Source organism: Macrobrachium rosenbergii, chromosome 29 (assembly GCF_040412425.1).
Source record: "Macrobrachium rosenbergii isolate ZJJX-2024 chromosome 29, ASM4041242v1, whole genome shotgun sequence".
NCBI classification, from domain to species: Eukaryota; Metazoa; Arthropoda; class Malacostraca; order Decapoda; family Palaemonidae; genus Macrobrachium; species Macrobrachium rosenbergii.
The window spans coordinates 10,191,907-10,207,222 of NC_089769.1; the positions used below are offsets into that span (position 1 = coordinate 10,191,907).

Here is a 15,316-nt window from a genome sequence, read left to right on the forward strand (position 1 = left end):
AAAGGGACAGGGAATTCGGAAGGAAAAGCAAGGGAGTTGGTTAAAGGAAAGGGAAGGGGTCGAGAGAGAGAGAGAGAGAGAGAGAGAGAGAGATGAGGTGGGGGTTGGGAAGGGACGATTTTGTTGTCATCCGTCCTTTACAGTGGTTCGTCGTATAAACCGGTTGCAGCCTCGAGGGGAAGGGGGTGAGGGGAAGGGGGTGCGTGGAGTTTTGGAGGAGAGGGGAGGTATGGGAGGAGGGGAGGGGGAAGCTCTGAGGGGAGTGGAGAGGTGGCGGCGAGTGTGTGTGTGTTGGTTTGTGTGGGGAGAGAGAGGGATTGTGTTAGGGTGGGGGTGTGCTGGAAATGGGAGAGGAGGAGTGGTTAGGGGTTGTGTGGGGAGGGGGTGGATGTTTCAGGGGCCAGGGAGCGTGTGGGGGTAGGGAGGGGGAACGATTTATGTGCCACCATTAGCCACTCAGCACTTTTACCAAATGTCCCCTCCGAGGCGATCTTATGCCGGCCCCGCGTCCAATTCTGTTTTTCTTATTTGTTTGCTGGTTGGATCCCGAGGTCTTGAAGATATTTTTGCTGGGGACATAAAGACGACCAAGTTTGTTAGTTAGTTATAGGGGCTGATACAGGAATTTTTGGGGGGAGGCTTTATCTTTATGGGGGGCGCAAGAGGAGGGGAAGTCCGTCCCTCGTGGGGAGGAGTGACCGGGAGAGGTACGTCTTTTGTCATTCACTTTCGTTGACCAACTGCCTCCGACGGGGATTTCACGTTCAATTTGGGATAAGTTTATGGTAATCACTTGTTTTCAAGCGACAGCAATGCAATATATGCTTGTGAGATTGTCTGCGGTATATAGCTGTCAGTGTGGCTGTTTTCCTATATATACCGTACACGTCCGTCTGTCTTTACATTTAAATTAGCTATTTACCTCTGTACTTACGAGTATCTAAAGATAGGTGCCTGTTATTTTATAATGGCTCCTCACAAAGTTTTAAAGTTCAACTCACTTTCTCCCCTTAAACACAAACTCGCACATTTGGGAAGTCTTACTGAACGCAAATCATATGTCGCAAAAATTTGTTAAAAAAAGCTGCGTGAGGAATATCATTACACACAGTATATACATATATGTGTATACATACGTAAATACATATATACTGTATATACAATAGTTATATCATTAATTAATTATAATGGCACTTCACTGTACCAGATACAAAAACATCCAACTGTCTATAAGCGACTGACATTGACTTTAGGGCAATGGGGAACAACACAGCAGATTGGAATATCCTGACAGACTACGAGGCGTAAACTTGGATTTGTTTCTTATCCAGCCAAATCTCATAACTGGCTCTTTTGCCTTGCTGGTGCTTATCATTTCATTCATTCATTTATTTTGCAAATTTTTTTTTTAGATTTGCTTCTCATCTCATTCGTGGCATTTCTTAAATCTGAAGGCATCTTAAGAATGCACTCTTTGAACACTAATGTTTCTAGAGACTGCTCATATTTCAACGCCTTTTAAAACACTTGTACCTCAAAGCTCTTAATAGTTTTTAATTGAATTCTAATGCTAAGAAATTAGTTTAACTTTTGCTTTAATGCTTCTTAAGACTTTAAATAATTCTAAATGTATCTTGAGGCTACTTCCAGATACTTTAATTCTCCTTAACAAAATACAAGCCTCCATGCGACTATTTAAATGTAACTTACTGCTTATCACGACTACTAAAATTTAAAGGCTACCAAGAGGTCTTGCTTTTCAAGACTTGACAGACGTCAATAATTCTTGATGTAAAATGACCTGGTAGGGTGATGAAGTTTCACATCATATTCTTTGTAAGTTCACATAAGCCAGCAACAAGGAGCCACTGCTTTCATGAAATAAAAGAATATAGAAAAAGGTAACATGTTCGAAGATTCATTTATTCCTTTAATAAAGAGAGGTCTTTGCTCAATACTGGTGCACCATTATACTCAAAAGCCCCAACCACCGCAACCCACCTCTCTCTCTCTCTCTCTCATCCTTAGATCAAATAGACCTACAAACAAAGTTATTTTACGTCATTCTAATAATCATAATTTATACTCAAACTGCTGCTGATACTACAACTACTAATAGTACCATTATTGTGACAGTTATAAATGTCATTACCACCACAACTGTGGCCAATGACATTATTATCATTACTGTTGTTGTTACTATCACTACCCTTTCCATTACTACTGCTACTATCTAACAGCGATATAATTACCAGATTCATTATCATTTTCATCACCACTACTGGAGACGAATCGATGAGATACCTCCCCAAAAAACACTAACCCACCAATGCAACTTGAGAAACCACACAGGGGGGAGGGGGGGGACTCCAACACCCTCAGGTTTTGCTCTTTCTGGTTAAAAGGCGCGTATCTCGTAAGGTGATGGGGCTCCCATAAACAGCAATCGATTTGGTGATCTATACTCCACACTACTCCATCCTTCACTGGAGGTTCTCTCTCTCTCTCTCTCTCTCTCTCTCTCTCTCTCTCTCTCCTGCTCTTGAGTATATTAGTGAAGATAAGGGGTATGAAAATATGAATTTCAATAATAATAATAATAATAATAATAATAATAATAATAATAATAATAATAATAATAATAATAATAATTAGTTCTCACTTGAAAATTAAAAATAAACGACAATTAATGTATAAAGAATTATATTCATTATGGTCCATTTAATGTCTTGATTACAGATAGATAGTGTTTTAAAGCACAGAAGCACAACAGAACAACCTTGCTCACTGCCAAAATGTCATCGACAGGGATAGACTGGAACTAAAATAGTTGCCAGTTTGTGTGACAGGGGTATACTGGTTCAAAAAGAAGGGAATAAGAGATAATTGCTTGAGGACTCCGGTTTTGCATGTAGAAAAATTCCCTCCATCAGCTATCACAATTATGAGATATAACAAACGTTTGACCAAACAAGAAATAAAAATAAAATCGATACGGGAATCATATTTTCAAAACGGTGGAAATATTAGTAATTATGAGAAAACTACTAAAAATGCATAAGTGTAACACTCGGTTAAAGAAGTAAGGTAATCGGAAACAAGATCTATGGGATATGTGATTCCATTTCAAATGTAGATATTAAATTCAAAGTAAATACCCGTATACTTGTGCATATAAATTTTAGATTTTCGGTGGATTGTACGTTTAAAACTAACAACTGTCCCAATTGCTCACGAATTTGCAAGTAACTGTTACCAAGCAAGTACCAAAGCTCATCAGGCCATTACTCGTTTGTATAATGAAAATGAAATCTGAAAAATGCATTTACAGGAAATCGGTTTAAAATCTCCAAGAACCAACTTGAAACTGATTACATATGAAAGTGAATAACGATCACAAAAATCACTAATAACATAAAAGACTCTATTATGATTCGTGAAGTGCGATCTTTTTCTGGGTCCTTTCGACGTGCGTTCGTGTGTGTGCGTGTGTGTGCGTGTGCATATGTGAGCGCTCGTGCTCGCGTGCCCAAAAACCCCCCCCAACCTGCAACCATCTATCTGTAAGAGAGGAAGAATGCCGTGTAAGGGAAAATTTCACAAAAGGGAGTTTTGGCAAAGGCCGAATATGCTACATAAAAACATCGATTCCGAGATATAAATTGGGGCTTTTTGCCTCCCCGACGCCCACTATTTTTCTTGGTCGCTCGACCAACATATGAAGAGACCTGTAAAACTTGTGCACTCGTTGTACCCAAGACAACTGTTGAAAAGTAATATCGATAGTTTGTCGTGAATTGAGAGAGAGAGAGAGAGAGAGAGAGAGAGAGAGAGAGAGAGAGAGAGAGAGAGAGAGAGAAAATTTCGATATGCAAGAGGATTTTCAATTCTACACTATTATAAAGTGAAAATCTTAATGAAAGTTTTGTTAAACTGTCCCCAAGTTAACTTCCGGAAAGTAACATTGACAAATAATAGTGAGAGTAAAAGAGAGAGAGAGAGAGAGAGAGAGAGAGAGAGAGAGAGAGAGAGAATGGAAGGGGTATTTTATCAAGAGAGGCCTTAAATCCTGCAGAATTACAAGACATTTACTTTGAAAGGGAGAGGAAGGGTATGGGGACGAGGCTGGTTGGAATGCCGAGAGGTAAAGTTAGTTGGAAAAAGAATACTGAATAACACACAAAGGACATCACTCTTGACTTAATCTGATTTCCGAACATACATTTTAAAACATAAATAATACATAAGCACCTAAATGTACTGAAAAACAATTTATCTGTCTTTCTCTAAACGGAATTTTAAAAACCAAAAAATTTTATAACCAAGAAGAGCAACATACTGGTACGGTGACAAAGACAGTACTTTTACGTTCAGTGTCAGATTCAACCGTAGAATCTAAAATATGATGTTCACATTTAGGAAACCTATCCAATCAAACAATGGTTCTTTATGTAAAACTTTTCATTAATTGCATTACTGATATCCAAATTCCCCCAGGTTCCAACTCAGGCTGTTGGAGATCTCTCTCACATAGGTCATGGTCCATAGTTATTCAAGAACGTGTCTTTTTTGTGTGGTATATATATTAATTGCATTACTGATATCCAAATTCCCCATTATACGTATCTTAGTACAAACAATGCAAATTAATTGTTTTCATCATAATGCCCTCGATATATGCCCTTTAATTGGTGCTTATATTATGTATACATGTCTCTATCTCTCTCTCTCTCTCTCTCTCTCTCTCTCTCTCTCTCTCTCTCTCTCTCTCAGGTCATATAAAGTGCAGCTGATTAATGAGTAAAAAAAAAAAAAGACAATTTGAGAAGGTAGCAGTTAGAAGTCACAGATTTGAATACAATTTTACATGGGTCAAAGTTGTAAAAGTTTTGTTAGCCAGACATCTATATGCGAAAATGAGGAGGGGAGTGGAGAGAAAGTATGGTGGAGAAGAAAGGCCAATGGAAGGAACTATAGAAAGAATTTTTTACTACATGAGCACGAAGGAATAACTAGGGGGTAAACAAAAGAGGAAGTGATTGGGTGAGGAGAGGGTTGGTGGAAGGAAGGACTGGTTAAGGAAAGGAAGAGAGATAAGGAACAGTTGAAGGAATGAAGAATGGAAGATATGAATGGCGAAGGTGTGGATTAGTTTAGGAAGGAAATGACAGACAGAAATGGTTCCACAGATGAGGGGCGAAAGGGGCATAAGGGAGGAATGAACGGTTGAGATAATGAATGGTGGAGAGAGGGATTAGTTGAGTAAGCGAATGGTCGGAGGAATGAATGAAGGATGGATAAGATTCCAAAAAAAGATGGGTGGAAGAGATAAGTGTGGGAAGGAATGGTTAAGTATTGAATGGCAGAGACATTGATTAGTTAAGGAATGAATATGGAAGGAGGAGATGGTTTTGGAGAGAAGGGTGCAAGAGATGATACAATAAAGTAATGGTTTTAATATCAAGACAATGCATGTTGCAGAGAGGTATTAGTTGAAGAAGGAAATGATAGAAGGAATAGATGGTGGAAGGAGGAAACTGTTCTGAAAAGGGGAAGAGATAAAGAGGGAAATGGAGAGAAGGAATGGTGGAGGAGGAGGATTAGCTGAGGAAGGAAATATTTGAGGGAATGACATTATGGAAGGATGCTTGGTTCAAGAGATGAACAACCAAAAATGAAGAGTTAAGGTTAGGAATTGTGGAGGGAGGGAGGAAGGGAGGAATTAGTCGATGGAGGAATGAATGCTAGGATGAAGAGATGTTCCCGAGAAATGGGTAGTAGAGATAAGCGGGAGGGAGGAATGGTTAAGGTAACAAATGACTGAGGTAGGGATTACCTTAGGGAGGAAATGTTTGAAGGAATGAATGGAAGGAGAAAATCAAAGGAAGGACAGCTTATCGAAATAAGGGGAGGGAAGATGGCTAATGAAGTGAATGGCGGAGAGAGTGATTAGCTGAGGTAAGAAATGGGTGAAGGAATGAATGGCAGATAATTGACACGGTTCAAGAAATGAATGGTGGGAGGGAAAGAAGAGTGGAAGAGATAAGTGGAGGGAAGGAATGGTTAAGATAATGAATGATGGAGATAGTGATTAGATAAGGAAGGCAACGGGTAAAGGAGTAATTAGTAGAAGGTTGTGATAGTACCGAAACAAGGTGAGGATGGAAATGGTTAAGGTAATGAGTGATGGAAGGAGGGATTAGGTGATGAAAAAAATTGCTGAATGGATGAATAGTGGAAGCTACGATGCTTCCAGAGATGAAGGTTGAAGAGATAAGAGAAGGGAAAGAATGGTTTAGGGAGAAATTACTTGAGGAATGAAATTTTTGATGAAATGGATGACGCCGGATGAGATGAATCCATACATGTAAGTTGTGGAGGGAAAGGTAATCCTAGAAGATGTCAGTGTGGAAGATAGAATGGAAAAGGGAATGGTGAAGAGAATGAAGTGTTGAGAGAAGAAACGATAAACAGAATGGCTGATATGGCTGATACAGTAAAGGTTAGTCCCAGAGCAGGCAATAATTTCTAACATACAATCAAGTTAAAATACCACTGAAAGAACGGGAGGTTTAACGTTGAATTCTGCAAACACAAATTTACAGCATTTTTTGTATGGTCACACAATTAGGTAGAGAAGCGCCACAGAAATGCTGTCCGTGAACTGGCGTACTGAAAAGATTACTTACGAAACGTGAAAAATGTAAAAAACAATGGCTTACGCAAAACCCCTAATTAGAGTTGAGCCAGTTATAAACGCTAAGCATAAAATGGTACTAAATAAAAACTTTATGATAAAAATTATACAAGACAAAGAAGGCAAGTAACTTATCAAAAGGTTATACACAGATAGTGCCATGCACAAATATTGAACACAAACTGGTGTATATAATGAAAAAAAAATTTATATCCACACAAATAATCCGTCAATACATGGTGCCGATAATATGTGAAAACTGGTAAAAATTGTTTTTGTATTCACTGGGATTATTTTAGGACAAAATCAGAGGCGAAGCTTTGGACTACCTCATGAGAATTTGTAAAGACCATTTAACTCTTAAATCTGATTTAGCAAATATGCTTACCCGATAGATCCCAAATTCCATCCCTCGTGGCTTTAATAAATACAAAATGCTTTTGGAAAAACAAGATTAATAGGATCACCCCTTCCGAAGCTGGAGGGACATGGGGTTGGGGGAAGAGCTTTCTTTCAAAACGGGTGATGGGGTGATAAAACGAGGCCAGAAAAGAAACAAATAAATAAAATACTAACATGTGAGCCTATAATAGAATTCAACTGGAAAAGAATACAAGGCAAACACCTGGTAAGTTTAGAAATGAGAGAGATAAGAGGAAATAAAGTAATGAAAAAAAGTGGGGCAGACCGATTTTTTTAAAAACTATTCTAGGTCTTTATTATGCTTACATTGTAATACTTTTACACCTACGACGCTAAATATTATTGTTCTCGGGACTATTTCGCAATGAAACCTTCGAGAATGTTTCCTAATCTATACAATATGATGCTGTCTAACTAAAATAATGTTTGACTAGTTTTTTACAATAATAATGAGCAGTCTGTAAACGTTTTCTTACATCCTTTCACGCAGCAGCAGTTAGAATTTTCATTTTCAAGTAAAAGGAATGACCCTACTATAAAAAGACGCATTGTGTAGCCATATATTTGTCTTCCTGTGTATAAAACAGTCTAAAGGCAAAGATTCAACGTCCTACCTATCACATTTTGGACCAGAGAATGGAGCACAAAATGACGTACCTAATATATCTTAAGCACGATGTAACAGCCAGATTACTTGAATATTAACGTCATTTTTGAATGGAGAGGTACGGTAGTTCACAATTATCTGTGGCTGTCACCCAAAATAAGTTTTGTCTCAATCCGACTAACAACGTTTTCTTTTTTGTTTGCGAACAGCTTTTAAACCTTCCTTGTTTACTGATTACTTGTTTCTTTTACAAACACTCCTTGTAACTCTTCATGCATGCGGTTACTTTTTATTCTTCCCATGAACAATTTTCGTATCTCTCACTGATGCTGTTTTATCATTCTGTTTTATGGATGAAGCTGGTAACCACACTGACTTTGCGTGACCAGCGCAACGTATTTTTTCCAGAAATGAATTTGTCTCGTGTAACTGTTATTGGGGATGCATTGAAAGTGCAGACATTATCCATGGGAAATTGGAGAATGAGAATATTACAATGAATTCTGAATGAATCAAATAACGCACATGAATACAAATTGGAATTTTCGATCCCTTGTGGACTCGCGCTGACCTTAGATAATCCGTTCTGCTTACATTTTCCTTCTATGGTATAACATGATCACGGGTAGAGAGAGAGAGAATCAATATACCAATATCCATTTCTCCCCACAGAAAATGGAAGGTATTACCCACTAAATACGTATATGAATTTTGAGAATTAATGAAGAAGAGAAACATGGCGTCTGGCGTACGTATGGCACCTGGTCAAAGGTAAATGCAGTAATATTCAGAAGTAGGCTAGTGAAAAAGAACGTTCGGCACTGAACTTTCATTTCCTAATATTAAGAGATTCTCTCTTAATATTAGGAAATGAAAGTTCACAGGCTCAACGTTCCTTTCCTGAAAAATAAGACAGCAATACCCAAAAAGCAAAGAAGAATTAAATAACTAAAAATGAACAACGTAAATAAGTTAAGACTTAGAAGATAAACCTAAAAATTAGTTTAAAAATTCGTTTTAACACATTACCTATTAGCTGAATATTTACAATGTTATTTGAAAGGTGTTTTGTTCAAGTGACATAATATTATTCCAAGCAGTGACAAAAACACCGGGAGAGAAATCAATTAGATTGTAAAGAACATTTAAAAATAGTAGCTTAAAAAAACTTCCTGGTTACTGCACATTAAGCAATCATTCTGAGATTGCTGTTAGGGCAAGACGTGTCCTCTACCGACCTTGGCCAACTCCCCTCAGTGAGACCATTCAGACTGAGGAAATGCTTATGAAGACATTTTGGTTCTTGCAAAGTTAAATTTCTCAGCCAATTTTCTCTAGAGAAGATGTATTTGTGGAACTCGCACAACCCTAATGGAAGCTATTTTGAGTAAGAAGGCCGTGATGTCATTAATTTGGGTGTCGTCTGAAAGGGCTTAATTAGAGGATTAAGCAAGAAATGTAACAAGTTTTCTATTAAATCTACGGGATTTAGAACCATGATTTAACGTTCTGGTAATCGTAGTAATAATAAAAAGTGCTCCGGAAACTTCGGCGCAACTGTTTTCTGTACAGCCGCGACAGCGTACAATCAAGGCCACCGAAAATAGATCTATCTTTCGGTGGTCTCGGTATAATGCTGTATGAGCCGCGGCCCATGAAACTTTAACCACGGCCCGGTGGTGGTCTAGCCTATACCGTTGCCTGACGCACGATTTTGGCTAACTTTAACCATAAATAAAATAAAAACTACTAAGGCTAGAGGGCTGCAATTTGGTATGTTTGATGATTTGAGAGTGGACGATCAACATACCAATTTGCAGCCCTCTAGCCTCTGTAGTTTTTAAGATCTGAGGGCGGACAGGCAAAGTGCAGACAGAAAAAGTGCAGACGGACAAACAAAGCCGGCACAATAGTTTTCTTTTACAGACAACTAAAAAGCAAGATACGAACACACTGACAAACAGACAGAAGGCACAGTCCGCCAATTTCCAGCCATGCACAGCTTTGCATGATAGTATACCTTTATACCAAGTATGAAAAAAGTATACCTTAGTCAAGTATACCTCAGTTTAACCAGACCACTGAGATGAATAACAGCTCTCCTAGGCCTGGTCCGAAGAATCAGACCTATTTTACGTGGCTAGGAACCAACTGGTTACCCAGCAACGGGACCTAAAGCTTATTGTGGAATCCGAACCACATTATACCGAGAAATGAATTTCTATCACCAGAAACAAATTCCTCTAATTCTTCATTGGCCGGCCGGAGACTCGAACTCGGGCCTAGGAGAGTGCTAGCCGAGAACTCTACCGACTCGTCCAACCAAGAAACAATATCCTGAACTATACAAGAATAGTTGTGATAATGAGGCGAGCAATACTGGCAGACTAATGGAGGAAAAAGCTACAATTTCCCAGACTTTGTTGGTAGGGTAATAATAAAAATGATACAGTATAAAGATGAATAATGGAGCGACTGTCACCTTAAACGTTTAAAGAACCCCGTTTCATGCCCCAAAGCAGTTTGTTGCAGTCAAGATTAACATAAGTTCGACAGAAATCCCTTCAACCTTGCAGGCGACGTTGCAATGACAAAGTGAGCGTGAAAGCCACAGTAACAAACACCCTCCCTCCATGCAAATCTATGCATGATGGTCTACAGACAGACGATCTCCCTTCATGCATACCTATGCATGTTGATCTACCTATGCACCAAGTTGCACCGAAATCCCTCCAACCATGTAGGTGGGGTTGCGATGTCAAGATGAGGGCGGTAACAGCACATTTAAATCAAAGAAAGTTTCAAGAGTAAAATCAGAACTGCTGAATAATACTCTATTTGAAATTCCAAGCTATAAAATTTCAGGAAATTACATTAAATCGGCCGCATTAAAAAAGTTCTCACGAGCTGACAATCAAATTTCATAAAGCTGCGTGGCAACGCTCAATAAAGCAACGCAATAAAACTATAAATCTCCGGAATAAGCATCAAAGTAGCTGCAAGATAAAATCTAAAAAAAAAAATTGTGTGATAAATGCTAAAGCAGCTGCGTGATGAAATTCAAAACCATGGCAAAACATCTCCATGGAAAATGACAACCCTTAAAGCAGCTGCTTTGAAAATGGGCCTGCCCAATCCCTGTCTCTGCTTTTGTTGGACCTTTTTCGATCTTTTTCCCTCAATTGCTTTCTTTTAAGCATCCCCTCGTCTCCTGGCTAGACTACTGGGATTATTCTCTTCAATTTAGCGTTATCACGCACAGCATTCTAAAACGAGTGGTAAGGCAATCAAGCAACTGTGCTACGGGGAAGGTGTCGACCTAAGGACAATCCAGACAGCTGCACTGGATATCGGGAAAATAAAATAATTTGGATGATAAAGCACATTGATGATACTTGCTCTGTCTGTTGGGGTAGATGTTGGAAAACGCCTAATTTGATGGCTGCTATACATGAAAACTGACTTGAAAAGATACTTCCCCCACTTATACAATATCTTTTTGAGGGGCAATGTCCATTATACGTGAGATATATATATATACATACATTATATATTACACATATACACATAGATTTTTACTCTTAACCTGTAATTTGCAGACTGCCAAAATCAGCATGCAACAAGGAGGACGAGGAGAACATCGAAAATCAAATACAACTGGCTATCATTTTTCCTCATGAAGATGACTGACCACTTCGGCTCGGAGAAAAAACGGAGAAAGTAAAATAACTCATATAATGTAACCAAGTGGCCATAAAATAAAAAAAAAAACAGTTAGCTGCTGAAAAGTAAAGCTTTTTCCTCTTAACATCAATCCTGTCTACCCAACATGGAAAGGTAAACCTATGGGGAGGGGAGGTGGGGTGGGAGGAGCAGTGATGAAGGTGAAGAGTTTTATATATATATATATATGATGAAGTGAACGGTATGATGGTCTGATCAGTATATTTGAATCTTATAATGTGAGCATATGGGTTTTCGTTAATAATTTGAATCCATTTAGAAACAAATCGTCCATCGCCTGTAAGTATTTCCCTGGGAGAGAGAGAGAGAGAGAGAGAGAGAGAGAGAGAGAGAGAGAGAGAGAGAGAGAGAGAGAGAGAGAGAGAGAGAGAGAGTTAATCACTGGTCTTGTTTAAAACAATACACAAAGAAGGTTGATTAATATAAACCAACCCAAATAATAAGGAGTCAGCATAGTAGCCAACTCGAAATACAATGATACATTCGACCCTGTCCCTAATCTAGGGGTACAGCTGATCTAGAGTACAGTTTATTTAAACATTCAAGAGCAGAAAAAATATGTACGAGGTCACTACGAGTCAGAGTTCTGTCTACAAAAGTGAACAAAAAGACTGATGAAAATAAAGTCATCCAAATAATTACGTTTCAAAATAGCTCAACTTATCTACGCGTCTTGAGGCAGAACAAAAATTGCCACGTACTAGATCTCAGAGAGAGAGAGAGAGAGAGAGAGAGAGAGAGAGAGAGAGAGAGAGAGAGACTTATTAAAACACAGAGTAAGAGAAGCACAGCCTGTAGCAAATCAGCATCTGCCACAGCAGCAGCAGCAGCAGCAGCAGCAGCAGCAGCAGCAGGGCAGCATTAGCATCAGTAGCAGTAGAAGCTAGAGAGAGAGAGGGAGAGAGAGAGAGAGGAAGAAGATATATCCAGAATAACTTAAAGGATACAAATTACCAACCAATCGGGAAAGAAGGGATAAAAAAAATCCAATAACTAATGTCGAAAGTAGAAAAAAAATCGTGATTAATGTATTTCAGTTAAGCGACTCACAGAAGACTTGGGGTGGGATGGTAGTATGGGAAGGGGGTGGGGGGGGGTGCGAGAGGGGAGGCTGACGAGAGGGAGAGGGGAGTCTAAAATCGCTGATTCACCAATATTGTATTTGTACCATGTGTGTGTGTCTCTCCCGCTAACCTTTACATATAGATATCAGGACACAATATTAATCTACTGCCAATTCCATTATCCCGGTCACATCTTTCCAGAAAAATGGCGTATTGAAGTCATATTTGTTTTCCGACTTTCTCATAGAACGTATATTTGCTGCCCCCTAAACCTAACATATAACAGATAAACTTAAGAAGAAAGGTTCAACGGCTACTCTAAGCCCAACAGTTGATGGGTAAATGTATCAGCTGAGGGCAAACCCTGACTGGTACAACTAGACTGACATTTTGAAAGGTTCATCTTGACAGGATCAGTTGAAAACAGAATAAGAAAAATAATCCTTTTTTCATCAGTCCCTAAGCACGCAAACAAATATGCAAACACCTGCTTGTCAACAACGCATACACAAGGAAAGCTGAGATATTAAAAACTATTAAGAAGTATTACCCTCTATTGGTTCTTAGCCACGTAAAATAAATCAAATCCTTCGGGCCAGCCCTAGGAGAGCTGTTAATCAGCTCAGTGGTCTGGTTAAACTAAGATATACTTTAACTTTTAACGTATTCTGACAAAAGGTAATGCCTAAACAATAAAAAAAAAAAAATTCATTTTCATAAAGAGAGAGAGAGAGAGAGAGAGAGAGAGAGAGTCTTAAAAAAGTACGTACATACTACTACGTAACAGAATGAGATAAAAGATCCTGGCTGCATTTGCATATATGACCCACAGAGTGCTATCAATCAACTAGGGCTTTATCTTTTTGAATTAAGAATACTTCAAGTACTACATAAATGGATAAATGTACTTTCTCCTCCTCTTTTATCCATCTTTTTAAGTCGCACCTACATTCAAGTGTCAACAATACCAATTACCCAACTTTTCTTTGAAAGGCCACGCCAAACTGGACCTAGATTTTACCCGACTTGTTCCTGTTCCCAAGAGCAGTCCAAACTGTACTGAAAACATTATTCACATCTTATTCAATTATAATGAGAGATGCTTTTTGATGAAGGCGAAATGTAATGCTTATTTGTTAGAGATTCAATATATATGATAATTATTGTTTCATATCTTTACACAAAATTCAAAACCTCTCCAGTGGAGATTTTTTAAGTAGATATAATTTCATATTTTGCATTTTTAGATGAAAAGCTGATACATTTACTTTCTGAAGAGGGAAATAAAAAACTCGAATGGCCTTCTACACTTTTACAAACTTATGACTGCGCACAAAATTGACCGAGTTTTCTAAAGATCAACAGTTGCAGATAAGCAATTTCCTACACAAGAACCTCCCGAGTGAGACAATGATAAGCGCTAACCGACTATCATCGGAGATATTACACCTGCAGACGCAGCAGTCGCTAAATTCTGCCTGTAATTGCCATTCTTTTAACTTCCAAAATTAGGAAAATTATAATGCTCATATGTGATACTCACAAAATTCCCTCTCATTCTATATCTTACAAATATTTACCTCCCAGTTGCTAATGATCACAACAGGAGTAAATATTTCTGCTCAACCAGTTTTTCTTTTCGACTAACCCTCTAATTAACCCAGCAACTAGCTTCACTCTCCGCCGGTCTACAATTAGAATTATATTTATTAGTCTATACATTCTTACAGAATAAGCCAGATGGACATGAATTTGACTCAGTGAGATTTATGAAAAAATTAATAGAATGGTCTCAAGAGAGTAAAAGGAAAGATTAAACCAACAATAACGGGGAGTCTGGACACAAAAATCATTAATAAGTGAAAAATAATCCAGTAACGAACTCCGAAATAATTATGTAAGTAAATTACAAGAAAATAAATAAATGAATTAACGCAAGAAACGAGAACTAACATAGGTTGGGGATTAACCAGGTAACTGACTTCTGATATTCACAACGGGAAAAGAGAAAGAATTTGGCTTTGGAATTACAAACCAATAAATAAAAGCGAGAAGAATTACGATAACTCGCTGAGAGTGAAAGTATACGTTACAAATAAACCACATTTAATACACACTTTCGCACAAAACGGATCTCCTCCGCAGGCTACCCATTTTATTTCACCACTTTCGTTCCTTGAAGGATCATTATCGCACGAGACACTCGTTAGCAGCTGAGGGTGTAAATTTAATTAGTTATAAAAAGTTTCATCTTGCTGTCCTAAGGAAAAAGTAGTTCTCGCAAGAGTTCCTTATTTGTCCACAACAAAGCTTCATGACTAATTACATCTTTCCTGTACACGTTCCATTTTTACGCTTCTCTGGTGTGTCAGTTTCCTGCGCACAAAATCGGCATTTCAAAAGTGTCACACTTTTAGTATTAGAGCTGTAAATTCCAGAACGACTGATATTTGGGCATAAACAAAAAGAAAATTTGAAAGTCTTTACAGCAATAATTTATAAATTTACTTAAAGGAAGATATTCAAAGCGAAGGTTCTGAAAGCCAATAAGTCATATTCTCTTTGGGGTAAAATGGAAGCACTTAAAATAATTTTTTTTTCACCTCATAATGACTTTTTCAAAAGCCTGTTCTGTACAAAATGCCCCATTTGGGTACTCGAGCAAAGATTTATCTTTAAGGCTTCTTCCTTCACATCATCCTATAAGCGTTCAGGAAAATGTTCTTTCGATAAAATTTTCATAAACTCAAAATTCTGTAACTGAAGGCGTTTCGTACAGTT

At 38.2% G+C, this 15,316-nt stretch overlaps 1 protein-coding gene across 2 annotated transcripts in view; it reads right to left on the reverse strand.

The window, feature by feature from the left end:
• FoxP (forkhead box P) overlaps positions 1–15,316 on the reverse strand; it is a 1,520,060-nt gene that overhangs the window by 925,448 nt on the left and 579,296 nt on the right. The window lies entirely within an intron of this gene.